Source organism: Petromyzon marinus (genome assembly GCF_048934315.1).
Source record: "Petromyzon marinus isolate PM22_M1 ecotype Great Lakes invasive population chromosome 77 unlocalized genomic scaffold, UKy_Petmar_22M1.pri1.0 chr77_unloc.1, whole genome shotgun sequence".
In the NCBI taxonomy this organism is placed as follows: Eukaryota; Metazoa; Chordata; class Hyperoartia; order Petromyzontiformes; family Petromyzontidae; genus Petromyzon; species Petromyzon marinus.
In genome coordinates, this window is record NW_027422621.1 from 784716 (window position 1) to 809712 (window position 24997).

Here is a 24997-nt window from a genome sequence, read left to right on the forward strand (position 1 = left end):
AGCGTCGTGGTGACGTCACCGCCACTTAGTGACGAATGGCGGTTGTTGTTGTTGTGTGTCTGTGTGTGTGTGTCTCTCTGTCTGTGTCTGTGTGTGTCTCTGTGTGTGTGTGTGACACACACACAGAGACACACACAGTGACAACAACAACAACAACCGCCATTCGCCACTAAGTGGCGGTGACGTCACCACGACGCTTGTGCCAGGCTATGTGCACCCTGAGGCCACGTGAAGTGTCGAACGCCCGCTGGCAGGAGGTCACGGGGCAGACCCAGGTGCCACGGGTCGACTGACTGAGATGACTGGCTGATGCACCACCTGTGCCCCCTACTGTGCCAACCTGCTGTGCTTTAGGTGCATTGAAAAAATTGATACTCCGACTGATGCTCCTGTTCTTTTGGAGTGACTCATGCAGCCAGCTATGGCTCTAGATTTTGGTGTTATAATTTATTTACGTAGTTTATTGTGAAAAAAAAATTCGGTCACAGTCCCTATGATCACTGTTACTATTCAGTGGGCTAAAATATGGCTCTAGATTTTGGTGTTATAATTTATTTACGTAGTTTATTGTAAAAAAAAAATTCGGTCACAGTCCCTATGATCACTGTTACTATTCAGTGGGCTAAAATATGGCTCTAGATTTTGGTGTTATCATTTATTTACGTAGTTTATTGTTTTAAAAAATTCGGTCACAGTCCCTATGATCACTGTTACATTGCATTTATGGTTTTTATTTTGGTGATTTTGTTTATTGTAGTACGGAGTTAGACTGATGGCCCTTAATCTAAGTTGTCTTGTGGTTGTTGTTGTTGTTGTTTGACTTCCATCCCACACTGGGATTGTTTGTACACAGCGTTGGTGTACACGGCGCTATTTCAAGAATATTTTGATGTTTTTGTCCTGGATTTTCTGTTTGCACAGTCACACAAAGTAGTCACTTTAAGATTCAAGAGCCGAATGGCTCACAGGGCTGTACCAAATAAATGAACTATGAACTATTTAGTCACCCGGCGCTCCGCTCGTTGTTGTGAGCGTCGCTCCTCCGCCCTCCGTTGTTGTTGGAGGGCGACTGCCTCCAACTGCCCAGTAGCAGCGTCCTTCACGAGCCTCCTCCACAGAGGCCGATCTTGACACCGCTGGTACCGGTCATCGGCAAGTCCACTCAGCTCCACGTCCTCCTGTACCACATCACTCCATCTCTTCTCTAGCCCGTGTCACTCACTCACGCACCCACTCACTCACTCACCCACTCACCCACTCACTCACTCACCCACTCACCCACTCACACACTCACCCAATCACTCACCCATCACTCCATCTCTTCTCTAGCCCGTGCCGCGCCCGCTTAGCCCCCTCAATCCGGCCAAACAAAAGCTGTTTCGGCATGCGGTGGCTGGGCATGCGGGCTACATGACCCAGCCAACGCAGCCTTGCCTGCCGGAGGAGCTCACCGATGGGACCTTGCCCAGATCTTTCAAGGATTTGTGAGCTTCTCACACAATCCAGTCTGGTTAAACCCAGGATGGATCGTAGGCAGGCCAGCCTAAATGTTTCTAACCGGCGAAGATGTTCCATTAGAGGGGTCCACGTTTCGCAAGCGTAGAGAAGGGAGGGAATGATCGTGGCCGAGAAGACCTGAAGATTAGTGCGGAGCGACAGACCACACACACACGCACAGACACACACACACACAGTGACACACACAGTGACACACACAGTGACACACACAGTGACACACACACACAGTGACACACACAGTAACATACACACAGTGACACACACAGTGACACAAACACACAGTAACACACACAGTGACACACAGTGACACACACAGTGACACACACACAGAGACACACACAGTGACACACACACAGAGACACACACACAGTAACACACACACAGTGACACACACACAGTAACACACAAATGACACACACACACAGTGACATACATACACATACACACAATAACACATACACACAGTAACACACACACACAGACAGTGACACACACACACATACACACATAATGACAGACACACACACAGTAACACACACACAGTAACACACAGACACACACACAGTGACACACACACAGTAACACACACACAGTAACACACACACAGACACACACACAGTGACACACACACAGTGACACACACATATACATACACACATAATAACATACACACATAAGGACACACAGAGACACACACACATACACACATAATGACACACACAATGACACACAAACACACACACAGTGACACATACACACACAATGACACACACATACACACAGTAACATACACACACATAATGACACACAGACACACAGACAGACACAGTGACACACACAGTGACACATACACACATACACACATAATGACACATACACAGTAAGACACACACAATGACACAGTGACACACAGTGACACACACACAGTAACACACACATACACACACAGAATGACACACACATACATTGACACACACACAGTAACATACATACATGCAGACACACACACAGTGACACACACACACACATACACACACAGACACACGCACACACATACATACAGACACACACACAGTGACACACACAGACACACGCACACACATACATACACACATACACACATAAACACACATACACACATAATGACACACACACACTAACACGCTAACACATACACACACACTAACACACACACACACTAACACACAGTAACACACACACTAACACATACACACACACTAACACACACACACATACACACATACACACACTAACACACACACTAACACACACACTAACACACACACTGACACACACACTGACACACACACACACACTAACACACACACTAACACACACACCACACTAACACACACACTAACACATACACACACACTAACACACACTAACACACACACACTAACACACATACATACATACACTAACACACACACACTAACACACACACACTAACACACAGTAACACACACACTAACACACTAACACATACACACACACTAACACACACTAACACACACACTAACACACACACTAACACACAGTAACACACACAGACACTAACACACACACACTAACACACACACACACTAACACACAGTAACACACACACACACTAACACATACACACACACTAACACACACACTAACACACACACACACTAACACACACACACACTAACACACACACTAACACACACTAACACACACTAACACACACACTAACACTAACACACTAACACACACACACACACTAACATACACACATACACACACACTAACACACACACACAAACACACACACTAACACACACACACTAACACACACATACACACACACACACTAACACACACACACAGACACACACTAACACACTAACACACACTAACACACACTAACACACACACTAACACACACACACACTAACACACACACACTAACACACTAATACACACACACTAACACACACACATACATACACACAGTAACCCACACACTAACACACACTAACACACACACACTAACACACACACACACACTAACACACAGTAACACACACACTAACACACAGTAACACACAGTAACACACTAACACTAACACACACACACTAACACACTAACACACACACACAAACACACACACTAACACACATACATACACACAGACACACACACTAACACACACTAACACACACACACACCACACACACTAACACACACTAACACACACACTAACACACACACAGTAACACACACACTAACACACACATACATACACACAGACACACACACACAGAATGTCTCTCTCCCTTCCACTTCCCCGGGCTATTCCCCTCTTGGTTTGCTCCTCGCGCGCGCCTCGTGGACGACTCCAGCAGCTGACCCTCGCCTCGTGCAACAGTTGTGGTGTTGTTGTGGTGTTGTTGTTGTGGTGTTGTTGTGGTGTTGTTGTGTTGTTGTTGTGTTGTGTTGTTGTGGTGTTGTTGTGGTGTTGTTGTTGTGGTGTTGTTGTGGTGTTGTTGTGTTGTTGTGTTGTGGTGTTGTTGTGTTGTTGTTGTTGTGGTGTTGTTGTGGTGTTGTGTTGTTGTTGTTGTGTTGTTGTGGTGTTGTTGTGGTGGTGTTGTTGTTGTGGTGTTGTTGTGGTGTTGTTGTGTTGTTGTTGTGTTGTGTTGTTGTTGTGGTGTTGTTGTGGTGTTGTTGTTGTGGTGTTGTTGTGGTGTTGTTGTGTTGTTGTGTTGTGGTGTTGTTGTGGTGTTGTTGTGTTGTTGTTGTGGTGTTGTTGTGGTGTTGTGTTGTTGTTGTGTTGGTGTTGTTGTTGTGTTGTTGTGTTGTTGTTGTGTTGTTGTGTTGTGTTGTTGTGTTGTTGTTGTGGTGTTGTTGTGGTGTTGTTGTTGTGTTGTTGTGGTGTTGTTGTTGTGGTGTTGTTGTTGTGGTGTTGTTGTTGTGTTGTTGTGTTGTTGTTGTGTTGTTGTTGTGTTGTTGTTGTGGTGTTGTGTTGTTGTTGTGTTGTGGTGTTGTTGTGTTGTTGTTGTTGTGTTGTTGTGTTGTTGTGGTGTTGTTGTGTTGTTGTGTTGCTGTTGTGTTGTGGTGTTGTGTTGTTGTGGTTTTGTTGTTGTGTTGTTGTGTTGTTGTGTTGTTGTGGTGTTGTTGTTGTGGTGTTGTTGTGGTGTTGTTGTTGTGGTGTTGTTGTGGTGTTGTTGTGTTGTTGTTGTGGTGTTGTTGTGGTGTTGTTGTTGTGGTGTTGTTGTGGTGGTGTTGTTGTTGTGGTGTTGTTGTGGTGTTGTTGTGATGTGTTGTTGTGTTGTTGTTGTTGTGTTGTTGTGTTGATGTTGTGGTGGTATTGTGGTGTTGTTGTGTTGTTGTTGTGGTGTTGTTGTGGTGTTGTTATTGTGTTGTTGTGTTGTTGTGGTGTTGTTGTTGTGGTGTTGTTGTGATGTGTTGTGGTGTTGTTGTGGTGTTGTTGTTGTGTTGTTGTTGTGTTGTTGTTGTGTTGTTGTGTTGTTGTGTTGTTGTTGTGTTGTTGTTGTGGTGTTGTTGTTGTGTTGTTGTGTTGTTGTTGTGTTGTTGTTGTGGTGTTGTGTTGTTGTTGTGTTGCGGTGTTGTTGTGTTGTTGTGTTGGTGTTGTGTTGTTGTGTTGTTGTTGTGTTGTTGTATTGTTGTGTTGTTGTTGTGTTGTTGTGTTGTTGTGTTGTTGTTGTGTTGTTGTGTTGTTGTTGTGTTGTTGTGTTGTTGTGTTGTTGTGGTGTTGTGGTGTTGTTGTTGTGTTGTGGTGTTGTGTTGTTGTGGTTTTGTTGTTGTGTTGTTGTGTTGTTGTTGTGTTGTTGTGTTGTTGTGGTGTTGTTGTGTTGTTGTTGTGGTGTTGTTGTGGTGTTGTTGTTGTGGTGTTGTTGTGGTGTTGTTGTGTTGTTGTGTTGTGGTGTTGTTGTGGTGTTGTTGTGGTGTTGTTGTGGTGTTGTTGTGGTGTTGTTGTGGTGTTGTTGTGTTGTTGTTGTGGTGTTGTTGTGGTGTTGTTGTTGTGGTGTTGTTGTGGTGTTGTTGTGTTGTTGTTGTGGTGGTGTTGTTGTGTTGTGGTGTTGTTGTGGTGTTGTTGTGTTGTTGTGTTGTTGTTGTTGTTGTGTTGTTGTTGTTGTGGTAGTGGTGTAGTGGTGGTAGTGTAGTAGTGGTGGTGTAGTGGTGGTGGTGTAGTCGTGGTGGTGTAGTGGTGGTGGTGTAGTAGTGGTGGTGGTGTAGTGGTGTAGTGGTGGTGGTGTTGCTGGTGGCCACCCCCTCTGTGTGTAGCCACAGTGCCGGTAGCCTTCATAGACGCTGCTGCTGCTACTCGCTACTAGCAGCACTTGCCCCTACAGCCCAGCTAGAGGCTACCTGGGGGAGCTTTGCCTCTGTACGGCACCTAAATCTCTTAGTAGCCCCCACACACACACAGTGCGCTAACCACTGCACCACCACTCCCCACTCACGCAGTGCGCTAACCACTGCACCACCACTCCCCACACACACACACACAGTGCGCTAACCACTGCACCGCCACTCCCCACTCACACAGTGCGCTAACCACTGCACCACCACTCCCCACTCACACACACACAGTGCGCTAACCACTGCACCACCACTCCCCACACACACAAACAGTGCGCTAACCACTGCACCACCACTCCCCACTCACACACACACAGTGCGCTAACCACTGCACCACCACTCCCCACTCACACACAGTGCGATAACCACTGCACCACCACTCCCCACTCACACACAGTGCGCTAACCACTGCACCACCACTCCCCACACACACACAGTGCGATAACCACTGCACCACCACTCCCCACACACACACAGTGCGATAACCACTGCACCACCACTCCCCACACACACACAGTGCGATAACCACTGCACCACCACTCCCCACTCACACAGTGCGCTAACCACTGCACCACCACTCCCCACACTCACACAGTGCGCTAACCACTGCACCACCACTCCCCACTCTTAGCCACACAGTGCGCTAACCACTGCACCACCACTCCCCACTCACACACACAGTGCGCTAACCACTGCACCACCACTCCCCACACACACAGTGCGCTAACCACTGCACCACCACTCCCCACCCACACACACAGTGCGCTAACCACTGCACCACCACTCCCCACACACACACACACACAGTGCGCTAACCACTGCACCACCACTCCCAACACTCACACACAGTGCGCTAACCACTGCACCACCACTCCCAACACTCACACACAGTGCGCTAACCACTGCACCACCACTCCCCACACACACTCACAGTGCGCTAACCACTGCACCACCACTCCCCACACACACACACACAGTGCGCTAACCACTGCACCACCACTCCCCCCACTCACACACAGTGCGCTAACCACTGCACCACCACTCACACACACTCACACAGTGCGCTAACCACTGCACCACCACTCCCCACTCTTACATACACACAATGACACACACACAGGGCTGGTGCCAGGCTAGGTGCACACACTGACACACACAGTCACAACAACAACAACAACAACCGCCATTCGCCACTAAGTGGCGATGACGTCACCACGACGCTTGTACCAGGCTATGTGCACCCTGAGGCCACGTGAAGTGTCGAACGCCCGCTGGCAGGAGGTCACGGGGCAGACCCAGCAGGTGCCACGGGTCGACTGACTGAGATGACTGGCTGATGCACCACCTGTGCCCCCTACTGTGCCAACCTGCTGTGCTTTAGCCACCCGGCGCTCCGCTCGTTGTTGTGAGCGTCGCTCCTCCGCCTCTCCCCCCCTCTCCACTTCATCATGCGTCTCCAGCTCCTCTCTCACCCCGGTCTCCATGGCAACGCGCTAATCGTCTGGGGCTGTTATCTGTCAACTGGGAGACACACACAGACACACACACAGACACACACACAGACACAGACACACACAGACACACACACAGACACACACACACACACAGATACACAGATACACACACAGACACACACAGACACACACACAGACACACACACAGACATACACAGACACACAGACACAGACACACAGACACAGACACACACACAGACACACACAGACACACACAGACACACACACAGACACACACACAGACACACAGACACACACAGACAGACACACACAGATACACACTCACATATACACACAGATACACACACAGACACACACACACAGACACACACACAGACACACACACAGACACACAGACACACACAGACAGACACACACAGATACACACTCACATATACACACAGATACACACACAGACACACACACACAGACACACACACAGACATACACACAGACACACACACAGACACACACAGCTACCCACTCACAGATACACATACACACACACAGACACACACACAGACATACACACAGACACACAGACACACACACAGACACACACACACAGACACACACACAGACACACACACAGACACACACAGACACACTCACATACACACAGACACATACACAGACACAGACACACACAGACACACACAGACACACACACAGACACACACACACACAGACACACAGACACAGGCACACACAGACACAGACAGACACAGACACACACAGACACACACACAGTCACACAGACACACAGACACACACAGACACACAGACACACACAGACACACACACAGATAGCTAACGGCACTTGCCCCTAGATCCCTGCTAGAGGCTACCTGGGGGAGCTTGGTCTTTGTGTTGATGTCAAGGCCGTTCATCGAGGCCACCCTGACGTTCCATTGGAGGAACACAACACAGACAAAGCTCCCCCAGGTAGCCTCTAGCAGGGCTGTAGGGGCAAGTGCTGCTAATAGCGAGTAGCACAACCTATGATGTACACACAGACAAAGCTCCCCCAGGTAGCCTCTAGCAGGGCTGTAGGGGAAAGTGCTGCTTGTAGCGAGTAGCACCACCTATGACACACACACAGACAAAGCTCCCCCAGGTAGCCTCTAGCAGGGCTGTAGGGGCAAGTGCTGCTAGTAGCGAGAAGCATGGGTCTCAGTGTTACCCATTAGCGCCCTCTCTCTCTATGTCACTAGCGCTAGCGTTAAGAATTTAATCCTAACCCTAGACCCATAGACTCATCACACAGAGACCCATAGACGCATCACACAGAGACCCATAGACTCATCACACAGAGACACATAGACTCATCACACAGAGACCCATAGACTCACACATAGAAACCCACAGACTCATCACACAGAGACCCACAGACTCATCACACAGAGACCCACAGACTCATCACACAGAGACCCATAGACTCATCACACAGAGACCCATAGGCTCATCACGCAGAGACCCATAGACTCATCATACAGAGAACCATAGACTCATCACACAGAGACCCATAGACTCATCACACAGAGACCCGTAGACTACTCACACAGAGACCCATAGAATCATCATCATCATCACACAGAGACCCATAGACTTATCACACAGAGACCCATAGACTCATCATAGAGACCCATAGTCTCACTCCCGCAGAGACCCATAGACTCATTATCACACAGAGACCCATAGACTCATCATAGAGACCTATAGTCTAACTCCCACCGAGACCCATAGACTCATTATCACACAGAGACCCATTGACTCATCATAGAGACCCATAGACTCATCACACAGAGACCCATAGACTCATCATAGAGACCCATAGACTCATCACACAGAGACCCATTGACTCCTCACACAGAGACCCATAGAATCATCATCACACAGAGACCCATAGACTCATCATCATCACATAGAGACGCATAGACACATCTCACAGAGACCCAAAGACTCATCATCACACAGAGACCCATAGACTCATCATCACACAGAGACCCAGAGACTCATCATCATCACACAGAGACCCACAGACTCATCATCACACAGAGACCCATAGACTCATCATAGAGACCCATAGACTCAACATCATCACACAGAGACCCATAGACTCATCATAGAGACCCATAGACTCATCATCATCACACAGAGACCCATAGACTCATCATCATCACACAGAGACCCATAGACTCATCATAGAGACCCATAGACTCAACATCATCACACAGAGACCCATAGACTCATCATAGAGACCCATAGACTCATCATCATCACACAGAGACCCATAGACTCATCATCATCACACAGAGACCCATAGACTCATCATCACACAGAGACCCACAGTTTCAGTTTCAGTTTATTTTTGGTATAGCCCTGTGAGCCATCCGGCTCTTGAATCGGGTACAACCACAACAAACACGAAAAAACAAAAACGCGAACAAGAAAATCTTCTTAAAGTGACTTTGTGTGTGACTCTGAGCAAACAGAAAATCCATGGGGGGAAAAAAAAATTAACCAGCAAAAAATATTCCTGATAAAAGCACCGTGTACACCACCAATGCTGTGTTCAACAAATCCCAGTGGGATGCAAGTGAAACAACAGTTAAAAGGGTAAAACCTATTCCTATATCTTGTTACTGGCAAAGGAGGTCTCATAATGTAAACGCTCACCCCGAGCCCTCAATAACTCTGATGGTGCGCTGTTTTTAAAGTTGTACGCCTTTTGGCGTCTTCTGGTCCAACACCAGTGGAGAGACTAAAGGGGCTCTAAGAAAAGTCGTCTCTGGTGTGGACCAAATAAATTCAAGGACAGTGCCAATATTATTATTATCAGAGTTGTCTCTGTTTTTGTTTGCATTTTGACTGCTGGTGTTGTGGTTATTGCAAAGATGATGCCTTGAATAAAGGTGTCAGTTTTTGTGTGCCAGTTAAAAAGGGTAAAACCTATTCCTATAACAACAACAACAACAACCACAAACTCTTTGGTTCTATTCGGTAAAGCCACGTAGGTAAAAAAAAAATTAACACGACAAAAGTGACGACGTTTCGGCCACAACACAAGCGGCCTTCATCAGGTGAAGGGACCAGGCTGTCTCGAGGACAGCGCTGGAGTGAAACACGGAGCCACGCTCAGACCGCGGACCTTCAAGCTCGTGTGAGAGCAATCAAAGGTGCCTTGACAAATTAATTAGCATGAAAATTTGACATTTAATTGGCCGACTTAGCATTGATGAACGGTGTAGAGAGAGGGTGAGCACGTGCAGATCGGCGAGGGGGAGACGGGGGAGTTTACATATTGATGGTGTGAAAAGGGAATTTTAAGAGCTTCGAACAACAATAACAACAACAACAACCACCACCACAAGAAAACTTCGATTGACGCCGTCAGTCTAACTCCGTACCGCGACAAAAACGATCATGTCCAAACCAATAAAAAAAATTACGATTTCCAAATCGCCCAAAAAAGTAAAGCCATAATTGCGACGTGACAGTGATCACGTGGGACTGTGCCCGAATGTTTTAAACAATAAACCACGTAAATAATAACATTGTAACACCAAAACCCTAGAGCCCATAGCTGGCTGTATGAGCTTCTCCACAAACCAACAGGAGAATCACATTTTTTTGCAATGCACCTTTAAAAATCAGCACGCTAAATCAAAACACCGATAATACTTTGCAGCGGTCATCCGGAGCAAAAAAACATTTTATTTTATTTAACGCCAATGAATAGCCGTGGCAGCTAGTGGGGTGTACACAACTCCTCTAGAGCAGTTTCGAGAGAAGATCTCGTAGGTAACGATTCAAGTTGCAGCTTATTGGCAATAGCATTCCAGACCCTGGGGGCATCAATAGCAAAAAGGCCCTTCCCTCCACCGGTTTTTGTACACGGCAATAGGGGAATGTGAAGTTTCATTTCGATTTAAACCACTCCAGCGCTGTCCTACCAGACAGTCTCGTCCCTTCACCTGATGAAGGCCGCTTGTGTTGTGGCCGAAACGTCGTGAGAATATTATTGTGTTATGTTATTTTATTTTATCAATTTATTATTTTATTCTCATTCTACGTGGTGGTGACTTTACCGAAAGAACCAAAGAAGATGAATGTGAAGTTGGTAAATGAGCGAAGACCTGAGGTCAAATTTGTTCTTTTGAAACAGCGAGGAGATCCAGCAGCAGGTAAGTCTGCGGATTTTTGTTTGTTTGTAAGTACATCGTGAATAAATAAGATCTGGTGCACAAGCAATCGAACATTAAGAGATGTTAAGTTTGACCCAATGTAGAGATCGCAGTGGTGAGTCCTATACGGGCAGTTCAATGTAAATCTTAAGGCCGAGTGATAGATGGAATCAAGCTTCTTCAGTACAGAACTTGGGGCTGATTTATACACGATGTCACAGTAGTCAAGTAGAGGCAGTATGGGAGCTTTTATCAATTCCAAACGGAACATTTGTGGGGAAGCAGTGCTTGTGTCGATACAGAAAACCAATTTTTATTTTGGTCTTTTTACCAATATAATCAATGTGATCTTCAAAATTCAGTTTTGAATACAGGATGAACCCAAAGATACTTATAGATCTTGACTTGCTCTATTTGACGATTATTTAAGGAATGTAATTGGGGAAAAATAACTTCCTGTTCATCATCATCACACAGAGACCCAAAGACTCATCATAGAGACCCATAGACTCATCATCATCATCATCACACAGAGACCCATAGACTCATCATAGAGACCCATAGACTCATCATAGAGACCCATAGACTCATCATCACCACACAGAGACCCATAGACACATCAAAGAGACCCATAGACTCATCACAGAGACCCATTGACTCATCATAGAGACCCATGAACTCATCATCATCACACAGAGACCCATCGACTCATCATAGAGACCCATAGACTCATCATCATCACACAGAGACCCATAGACTCATCATCACACAAAGACCCATAGACTCATCATAGAGACCCATAGACTCATCATAGAGACCCATAGACTCATCATCACACAGAGACCCATAGACTCATCATCACACAGAGATCCATAGACTCATCATCATCACACAGAGACCCATAGACTCATCATCAACACACAGAGACCCATAGACTCATCATCATCATCATCATCACACAGAGACCCATAGACTCACACAGAGACCCCTAGACTCATCACAAAGAGACCCATTGACTCATCACACAGAGACCCATAGACTCATCATCACACAAAGAAAAATAGACTCATCATAGAGACCCATAGACTCATCATAGAGACCCATAGACACATTATCACACAGAGACCCATAGACTCATCATCATCACACAGAGACCCATAATAAACTCATGATAGAGACCCATAGACTCATCATAGAGACCCATAGACTCATCATAGAGACCCATAGACTCATCATCACACAGAGACCCATAGACTCATCATCATCACACAGAGACCCATAATAGACTCATCATAGAGATCCATAGACTCATCATAGAGACCCATAGACACATCATAGAGACCCATAGACTCATCACAGAGACCCATAGACTCATCATAGAGACCCATAAATTCATCATCATCACACAGAGACCCATAGACTCATCATAGAGACCCATAGACTCATCATCATCACACAGAGACCCATAGACTCATCATCATCACACAGAGACCCATAGACTCATCATCATCACACAGAGACCCATAGACTCACACAGAGACCCCTAGACTCACCACACAGAGACCCATTGACTCATCATAGAGACCCATAAACTCATCACACAGAGACCCATAGACTCATCATAGAGACCCATAGACTCATCATCATCACACAGAGACCCATAGACTCATCATCATCACGCAGAGACCCATAGACTCATCATCATCACACAGAGACCCATAGACTCACACAGAGACCCCTAGACTCATCACACAGAGACCCATTGACTCATCACACAAAGACCCATAGACTCATCATCACACAAAGACCCATAGACTCATCATAGAGACCCATAGACTCATCATAGAGACCCATAGACTCATCATCACACAGAGACCCATAATAGACTCATCATAGAGACCCATAGACTCACCATAGAGACCCATAGACTCATCATCATCACACAGAGACCCATAGACTCATCAACATCACACAGAGACCCATAGACTCATCATCATCACACAGAGACCCATAGACCAACTCACACAGAGACCCATGGACTCATCATACAGAGACAAATAGACTGATCATCACACAGAGACCCATAGACTCATCATCGCACAGAGACCCATAGACTCATCACATAGAGACCCATAGACTCATCATAGAGACCCATAGACTCATCATAGAGACCCATAGACTCATCATCACACAGAGACCCATAGACTCATCATAGAGACCCATTGACTTATGATCACACAGAGACCACTAGACTCATCATCATCACCATCACACAGAGACCCATAGACATCATAGAGACCTATGGACTCATCACAGAGACCCATAGACTTATCATCATCACACAGAGACCCATAGACTCATCATAGAGACCCATAGACTCATCATCAAACAGAGATCCATAGACTCATCACACAGAGACCCATAGACTCATCATACAGACCCATAGACTCATCATAGAGATCCATAGACTCATCATCACACAGAGACCCATGGAATCATCATACAGAGACCCATAGACTCATCATCACGCAGAGACCTATAGACTCATCACAAAGAGACCCATAGATTCATCATAGAGACCCATAGACTCATCATAGAGTTCCATAGACAGATCATCACACAGAGACCCATAGACTCATCATAGAGACCCATAGACTCATCATCACACAGAGACCCATAGACTCATCATCATCACACAGAGACCCATAGACTCATCACACAGAGACCCATAGACTCATCATAGAGACCCATGGACTCATCACAGAGACCCATAGACTTATCATCATCACACAGAGACCCATAGACTCATCACAGAGAGACCCATAGACTCATCATAGAGACCCATAGACTCATCATCATCACACAGAGACCCATCGACTCATGATAGAGACCCATAGACTCATCATCATCACACAGAGACCCATAGACTCATCATAGAGACCCATAGACTCATCATCACACAGAGACCTATAGACTCATCACAAAGAGACCCATAGACTCATCATAGAGACCCATAGACTCATCATAGAGTTCCAAAGACAGATCATCACACAGAGACCCATAGACTCATCATAGAGACCCATAGACTCATCATCACACAGAGACCCATAGACTCATCATCATCGACAGAGACTCACATACTCATCATAGAGACCCATAGACTCATCATCATCACACAGAGACCCATAGACTCATCACATAGAGACCCATAGACTCATCATAGAGACCCATAGATTCATCATCATCACACAGAGACCCATAGACTCATCATCACACAGAGACGCATAGACTCATCATCATCACACAAAGACCCATAATAGACTCATCATAGAGACCCATAGACTCATGATAGAGACCCATAGACTCATCATCATCACACAGAGACCCACAGACTCATCATCATCATCATCACACAGAGACCCATAGACTCATCATCATCACACAGAGACCCATAGACTCACTCACACAGAGACCCATGGACTCATTATACAGAGACAAATAGACTCATCATCACACAGAGACCCATAGACTCATCATCGCACAGAGACCCATAGACTCATCACATAGAGACCCATAGACTCATCATAGAGAGCCATAGACTCATCATAGAGACCCATAGACTCATCATTTACGCAGAGACCCATAGACTCATCATAGAGACCCATAGACTTATGATCACACAGAGACCCCTAGACTCATCATCATCATCACACAGAGACCCATAGACTCATCATAGAGACCCATAAACTCATCACAGAGACCCATAGACTTATCATCATCACACAGAGACCCATAGACTCATCACAGAGAGACCCATAGACTCATCTTAGAGACCCATAGACTCATCATCATCACACAGAGACCCATCGACTCATGATAGAGACCCATAGACTCATCATCATCACACAGAGACCCATAGACTCATCATAGAGACCCATAGACTCATCATCATCACACAGAGACCGATAGACTTATCATCAACACACAGAGACCCATAGACTCATCATCATCACACAGAGACCCATAGACTCACACAGAGACCCCTAGACTCATCACACAGAGACCCATTGACTCATCACACAGAGACCCATAGACTCATCATCACACAGATACCCATAGACTCATCATCATCACACCGAGCCCCATAATAGACTCATCATAGAGACCCATAGACTCATTATAGAGGCCCATAGACTCATCATCATCACACAGAGACCCATAGACTCATCATCATCATCACACAGAGACCCATAGACTCATCATCATCACACAGAGACCCATACACTCACTCACACAGAGACCCATGGACTCATCATACAGAGACAAATAGACTCATCATCACACAGAGACCCATAGACTCATCATCGCACAGAGACCAATAGACTCATCACATAGAGACCCATAGACTCATCATATAGACCCATAGACTCATCATAGAGACCCATAGACTCATCATCACACAGAGACCCATAGACTCATCATAGAGACCCATAGACTTATGATCACACAGAGACCCCTAGACTCATCATCATCACACAGAGACCCATAGACTCATCATAGAGACCCATAAACTCATCACAGAGACCCATAGACTTATCATCATAACACAAAGACCCATAGACTCATCACAGAGAGACCCATAGACTCATCATAGAGACCCATAGACTCATCATCATCACACAGAGACCCATCGACTCATGATAGAGACCCATAGACTCATCATCATCACACAGAGACCCATAGACTCATCATAGAGACCCATAGACTCATCATCAAACAGAGACACATAGACTCATCACACAGAGACCCATAGACTCATCATAGAGACCCATAGACTCATCATAGAGATCCATAGACTAATCATCACACAGAGACCCATGGAATCATCATACAGAGACCCATAGACTCATCATCACACAGAGACCCATAGACTCATCAAAAAGAGACCCATAGACTCATCATAGAGACCCATAGACTCATCATAGAGTCCCATAGACTCATCATCACACAGAGACCCATAGACTCATCATCATCACACAGAGACCCATAGACTCATGACACAGAGACCCATAGACTCATCATCATCACACAGAGACCCATAGACTCATGACACAGAGACCCATAGACTCATCATAGAGACCCATAGACTCATCATTATCACACAGAGACCCATAGACTCATCATCACACAGAGACTCATAGACTCATCACACAGAGACCCATAGACTCACCACACAGAGACCCATAGACTCATCATAGAGATCCCTAGACTCATCACACAGAGACCCATAGACTCATCATAGAGACCCATAGACTCACTCACACAGAGACCCATAGACTCATCATAGAGACCCATAGACTCATCACACAGAGACCCATAGACTCATCATAGAGACACATAGACTCATCACAGAGACCCATAGACTCATCACACAGAGACCCATAGACTCATCATAGAGACACATAGACTCATCACAGAGACCCATAGACTCATCACATAGAGACCCATAGACTCATCATCAGTCTATGGGTCTCTATGATGAGTCTATGGGTCTCTATGTTATGATGATGAGTCTATGGGTCTCTATGTGATGATCATGTGTCTATGGGTCTCTATGATGAGTCTATGGGTCTCTATGATGAGTCTATGGGTCTCTATGATAAGTCTATGGATCTCTATGATGAGTCTATGGGTCTCTGTTTGATGAGTCTATGGGTCTCTATGATGAGTCTATGGGTCTCTATGATGAGTCTATGGGTCTCTGTGTGATGATGATGATGAGTCTATGGGCCTCTATGATGAGTCTATGGGTCTCTGTATGATGAGTCTATGGGTCTCTATGATGAGTCTATGGTTCTCTATGATGAGTCTATGGGTCTCTGTGTGGTTAGTCTATGAGTCTCTGTGTGATGAGTCTATGGTCTCAATGATGAGTCTATGGGTCTCTGTGTGATGATGAGTCTATGGGTCTCTATGTGAGGAGTCTATGGGTCTCTGTGTGATGATGATGAGTCTATGGGTCTCTATGATGAGTCTATGGGTCTCTGCGTGATGATGATGAGTCTATGGGTCTCTGTGTGATGATGAGTCTATGGGTTTCTATGATGAGTCTATGGGTCTCGATGATGAGTCTATTATGGGTCTCTGTGTGATGAGTCTATGGGTCTCTGTGTGATTAGTCTATGGGTCTCTATGATGAGTCTATGGGTCTCTGTGTGGTGATGAGTCTATGGGTCTCTGTGTGATGATGATGAGTCTATGGGTCTCTATGATGAGTCTATGGGTCTCTATGCGATGATGATGAGTCTATGGGCCGCTATGTGATGATGAGTCTATGGGTCTCTGTGTGATGAGTCTATGGGTCTCTATGATGAGTCTATGGTTCTCTATGATGAGTCTATGGGTCTCTGTATGGTTAGTCTATGGGTCTCTGTTTGATGAGTCTATGGGTCTCTATGATGAGTTTATGGGTCTCTGTGTGTGATGATCAGTCTATAGGTCTCTATGTGTGATGATGAGTCTATGGGTCTCTGTGTGTCATGATGAATCTATGGGTCTCTATGTGTGATGATGAGTCTATGGGTCTCTTTGATGAGTCTATGGGTCTCTATGTGATGATGATGAGTCTATGGGTCTCTCTGTGATGAGTCTATGGGTCTCTGTGTGATGATGATGAGTCTATGGGTCTCTATGATGAGTATATGGGTCTCTGTGTGATTATGATGAGTCTATGAGTCTCTGTGTGATGATGAGTCTATGGGTCTCTATGATGAGTCTATATGTCTCTATGATGAGTCTATGGGTCTCTGTGTGATGAGTCTATTGGTCTCTATGTGATGATGATGAGTCTATGGGTCTCTATGATGAGTCTATGGGTCTCTATGTGATGATGATGAGTCTATGGGTCTCTATGATGAGTCTATGGGTCTCTATGTGATGAGTCTATGGGTCTCTATGATGAGTCTATGGGTCTCTATGATGAGTCTATGGGTCTCTATGATGAGTCTATGTGTTTATATGATGAGTCTATGGGTCTCTGTGTGATGAGTCTATGGGTCTCTATGATGAGTCTATGGGTCTCTGTGTGATGAGTCTATGGGTCTCTATGATGAGTCTATTGGTCTCTATGTGATGATGATGAGTCTATGGGTCTCTATGATGAGTCTATGGGTCTCTATGTGATGATGATGAGTCTATGGGTCTCTATGATGAGTCTATGGGTCTCTATGTGATGAGTCTATGGGTCTCTATGATGAGTCTATGGGTCTCTATGATGAGTCTATGGGTCTCTATGATGAGTTTATGGGTCTCTGTGTGTGATGATCAGTCTATAGGTCTCTATGTGTGATGATGAGTCTATGGGTCTCTGTGTGTCATGATGAATCTATGTGTCTCTATGTGTGATGATGAGTCTATGGGTCTCTTTGATGAGTCTATGGGTTTCTATGTGATGATGATGAGTCTATGGGTCTCTCTGTGATGAGTCTATGGGTCTCTGTGTGATGATGATGAGTCTATGGGTCTCTATGATGAGTCTATGGGTCTCTGTGTGATTATGATGAGTCTATGAGTCTCTGTGTGATGATGAGTCTATGGGTCTCTATGATGAGTCTATATGTCTCTATGATGAGTCTATGGGTCTCTGTGTGATGAGTCTATTGGTCTCTATGTGATGATGATGAGTCTATGGGTCTCTATGATGAGTCTATGGGTCTCTATGTGATGATGATGAGTCTATGGGTCTCTATGATGAGTCTATGGGTCTCTATGTGATGAGTCTATGGGTCTCTATGATGAGTCTATGGGTCTCTATGATGAGTCTATGGGTCTCTATGATGAGTCTATGTGTTTATATGATGAGTCTATGGGTCTCTGTGTGATGAGTCTATGGGTCTCTATGATGAGTCTATGGGTCTCTGTGTGATGAGTCTATGGGTCTCTATGATGAGTCTATTGGTCTCTATGTGATGATGATGAGTCTATGGGTCTCTATGATGAGTCTATGGGTCTCTATGTGATGATGATGAGTCTATGGGTCTCTATGATGAGTCTATGGGTCTCTATGTGATGAGTCTATGGGTCTCTATGATGAGTCTATGGGTCTCTATGATGAGTCTATGGGTCTCTATGATGAGTCTATGTGTTTATATGATGAGTCTATGGGTCTCTGTGTGATGAGTCTATGGGTCTCTATGATGAGTCTATGGGTCTCTGTTTGATGAGTCTATGGGTCTCTATGATGAGTCTATGGGTCTCCGTGTGAGTGAGTCTATGGGTCTCTATGATGAGTCTATGGGTCTCTCTGTGAGTGAGTCTATGGGTCTCTATGATAAGTCCATGGGTCTCTGTGTGATGAGTCTATGGGTCTCTATGATGAGTCTATGAGTCTCTGTGTGGTGATGATGATGAGTCTATGCGTCTCTATGATGAGCCTATGGGTCTCTATGATGAGTCTATGGGTCTCTGTGTGATGATGATGAGTCTATGGGTCTCTATGATGAGTCTATGGGTCTCTATGATGAGTCTAGGGGTCTCTATGATGAGTCTATGCGTCTCTGTGTAGTGAGTCTATGGGTCTCTGTGTGATGAGTTTATGGGTCTCTGTGTGATGAGTCTATGGGTCTCTATGATGAGTCTATGGGTCTCTCTGTGAGTGAGTCTATGGGTCTCTATGATAAGTCCATGGGTCTCTGTGAGATGAATCTATGGGTCTCTATGATGAGTCTATGAGTCTCTGTGTGGTGATGATGATGAGTCTATGCGTCTCTATGATGAGCCTATGGGTCTCTATGATGAGTCTATGGGTCTCTGTGTGATGATGATGAGTCTATGGGTCTCTATGATGAGTCTATGGGTCTCTATGATGAGTCTAGGGGTCTCTATGATGAGTCTATGCGTCTCTGTGTAGTGAGTCTATGGGTCTCTGTGTGATGAGTTTATGGGTCTCTGTGTGATGAGTCTATGGGTCTCTATGATGAGTCTATGGGTCTCTATGATGAGTCTATGGGTCTCTATGTGATGATGAGTCTATGGGTCTCTGTGATGAGTCTATGGGTCTCTATGTGATGATGATGATGAGTCTATGGGTCTCTATGATGAGTCTATGGGTCTCTGTGTGATGATGATGAGTCTTTGGGTCTCTATGATGAGTCTATGGGTCTCTGTATGGTTAGTCTATGGGTCTCTGTTTGATGAGTCTATGGGTCTCTATGATGAGTTTATGGGTCTCTGTGTGTGATGATCAGTCTATAGGTCTCTATGTGTGATGATGAGTCTATGGGTCTCTGTGTGTCATGATGAATCTATGGGTCTCTATGTGTGATGATGAGTCTATGGGTCTCTTTGATGAGTCTATGGGTCTCTATGTGATGATGATGAGTCTATGGGTCTCTCTGTGATGAGTCTATGGGTCTCTGTGTGATGATGATGAGTCTATGGGTCTCTATGATGAGTCTATGGGTCTCCGTGTGATTATGATGAGTCTATGAGTCTCTGTGTGATGATGAGTCTATGGGTCTCTATGATGAGTCTATATGTCTCTATGATGAGTCTATGGGTCTCTGTGTGATGAGTCTATTGGTCTCTATGTGATGATGATGAGTCTATGGGTCTCTATGATGAGTCTATGGGTCTCTATGTGATGATGATGAGTCTATGGGTCTCTATGATGAGTCTATGGGTCTCTATGTGATGAGTCTATGGGTCTATATGATGAGTCTATGGGTCTCTATGATGAGTCTATGGGTCTCTATGATGAGTCTATGTGTTTATATGATGAGTCTATGGGTCTCTGTGTGATGAGTCTATGGGTCTCTATGATGAGTCTATGGGTCTCTGTGTGATGAGTCTATGGGTCTCTATGATGAGTCTATGTGTTTATATGATGAGTCTATGGGTCTCTGTGTGATGAGTCTATGGGTCTCCATGATGAGTCTATGGGTCTCTGTGTGAGTGAGTCTATGGGTCTCTATGATGAGTCTATGGGTCTCTCTGTGAGTGAGTCTATGGGTCTCTATGATAAGTCCAATGGTCTCTGTGTGATGAGTCTATGGGTCTCTATGATGAGTCTATGAGTCTCTGTGTGGTGATGATGATGAGTCTATGCGTCTCTATGATGAGCCTATGGGTCTCTATGATGAGTCTATGGGTCTCTGTGTGATGATGATGAGTCTATGGGTCTCTATGATGAGTCTATGGGTCTCTATGATGAGTCTAGGGGTCTCTATGATGAGTCTATGCGTCTCTGTGTAGTGAGTCTATGGGTCTCTGTGTGATGAGTTTATGGGTCTCTGTGTGATGAGTCTATGGGTCTCTATGATGAGTCTATGGGTCTCTCTGTGAGTGAGTCTATGGGTCTCTATGATAAGTCCATGGGTCTCTGTGTGATGAGTCTATGGGTCTCTATGATGAGTCTATGAGTCTCTGTGTGGTGATGATGATGAGTCTATGCGTCTCTATGATGAGCCTATGGGTCTCTATGATGAGTCTATGGGTCTCTGTGTGATGATGATGAGTCTATGGGTCTCTATGATGAGTCTATGGGTCTCTATGATGAGTCTAGGGGTCTCTATGATGAGTCTATGCGTCTCTTTGTAATGAGTCTATGGGTCTCTGTGTGATGAGTTTATGGGTCTCTGTGTGATGAGTCTATGGGTCTCTATGATGAGTCTATGGGTCTCTATGATGAGTCTATGGGTCTCTATGTGATGATGAGTCTATGGGTCTCTGTGATGAGTCTATGGGTCTCTATGTGATGATGATGATGAGTCTATGGGTCTCTATGATGAGTCTATGGGTCTCTGTGTGATGATGATGAGTCTTTGGGTCTCTATGATGAGTCTATGGGTCTCTATGATGAGTCTATGGGTCTCTGTGTGGTGATGAGTCTATGGGTCTCTGTGTGATGATGATGAGTCTATGGGTCTCTATGATGAGTCTATGGGTCTCTATGCGATGATGATGAGTCTATGGGCCTCTATGTGATGATGAGTCTATGGGTCTCTGTGTGATGAGTCTATGGGTCTCTATGATGAGTCTATGGTTCTCTATGATGAGTCTATGGGTCTCTGTATGGTTAGTCTATGGGTCTCTGTTTGATGAGTCTATGGGTCTCTATGATGAGTTTATGGGTCTCTGTGTGTGATGATCAGTCTATAGGTCTCTATGTGTGATGATGAGTCTATGGGTCTCTGTGTGTCATGATGAATCTATGGGTCTCTATGTGTGATGATGAGTCTATGGGGTCTCTTTGATGAGTCTATGGGTCTCTATGTGATGATGATGAGTCTATGGGTCTCTCTGTGATGAGTCTATGGGTCTCTGTGTGATGATGATGAGTCTATGGGTCCCTATGATGAGTATATGGGTCTCTGTGTGATTATGATGAGTCTATGAGTCTCTGTGTGATGATGAGTCTATGGGTCTCTATGATGAGTCTATATGTCTCTATGATGAGTCTATGGGTCTCTGTGTGATGAGTCTATTGGTCTCTATGTGATGATGATGAGTCTATGGGTCTCTATGATGAGTCTATGGGTCTCTATGTGATGATGATGAGTCTATGGGTCTCTATGATGAGTCTATGGGTCTCTATGTGATGAGTCTATGGGTCTCTATGATGAGTCTATGGGTCTCTATGATGAGTCTATGGGTCTCTATGATGAGTCTATGTGTTTATATGATGAGTCTATGGGTCTCTGTGTGATGAGTTTATGGGTCTCTATGATGAGTCTATGGGTCTCTGTGTGATGAGTCTATGGGTCTCTATGATGAGTCTATTGGTCTCTATGTGATGATGATGAGTCTATGGGTCTCTATGATGAGTCTATGGGTCTCTATGTGATGATGATGAGTCTATGGGTCTCTATGATGAGTCTATGGGTCTCTATGTGATGAGTCTATGGGTCTCTATGATGAGTCTATGGGTCTCTATGATGAGTCTATGGGTCTCTATGATGAGTTTATGGGTCTCTGTGTGTGATGATCAGTCTATAGGTCTCTATGTGTGATGATGAGTCTATGGGTCTCTGTGTGTCATGATGAATTTATGGGTCTCTATGTGTGATGATGAGTCTATGGGTCTCTTTGATGAGTCTATGGGTCTCTATGTGATGATGATGAGTCTATGGGTCTCTCTGTGATGAGTCTATGGGTCTCTGTGTGATGATGATGAGTCTATGGGTCTCTATGATGAGTCTATGGGTCTCCGTGTGATTATGATGAGTCTATGAGTCTCTGTGTGATGATGAGTCTATGGGTCTCTATGATGAGTCTATATGTCTCTATGATGAGTCTATGGGTCTCTGTGTGATGAGTCTATTGGTCTCTATGTGATGATGATGGGTCTATGGGTCTCTATGATGAGTCTATGGGTCTCTATGTGATGATGATGAGTCTATGGGTCTCTATGATGAGTCTATGGGTCTCTATGTGATGAGTCTATGGGTCTCTATGATGAGTCTATGGGTCTCTATGATGAGTCTATGGGTCTCTATGATGAGTCTATGTGTTTATATGATGAGTCTATGGGTCTCTGTGTGATGAGTCTATGGGTCTCTATGATGAGTCTATGGGTCTCTGTGTGATGAGTCTATGGGTCTCTATGATGAGTCTATTGGTCTCTATGTGATGATGATGAGTCTATGGGTCTCTATGATGAGTCTATGGGTCTCTATGTGATGATGATGAGTCTATGGGTCTCTATGATGAGTCTATGGGTCTCTATGTGATGAGTCTATGGGTCTCTATGATGAGTCTATGGGTCTCTATGATGAGTCTATGGGTCTCTATGATGAGTCTATGTGTTTATATGATGAGTCTATGGGTCTCTGTGTGATGAGTCTATGGGTCTCTATGATGAGTCTATGGGTCTCTGTGTGATGAGTCTATGGGTCTCTATGATGAGTCTATGGGTCTCTGTGTGAGTGAGTCTATGGGTCTCTATGATGAGTCTATGGGTCTCTCTGTGAGTGAGTCTATGGGTCTCTATGATAAGTCCATGGGTCTCTGTGTGATGAGTCTATGGGTCTCTATGATGAGTCTATGAGTCTCTGTGTGGTGATGATGATGAGTCTATGCGTCTCTATGATGAGCCTATGGGTCTCTATGATGAGTCTATGGGTCTCTGTGTGATGATGATGAGTCTATGGGTCTCTATGATGAGTCTATGGGTCTCTATGATGAGTCTAGGGGTCTCTATGATGAGTCTATGCGTCTCTGTGTAGTGAGTCTATGGGTCTCTGTGTGATGAGTTTATGGGTCTCTGTGTGATGAGTCTATGGGTCTCTATGATGAGTCTATGGGTCTCTCTGTGAGTGAGTCTATGGGTCTCTATGATAAGTCCATGGGTCTCTGTGAGATGAATCTATGGGTCTCTATGATGAGTCTATGAGTCTCTGTGTGGT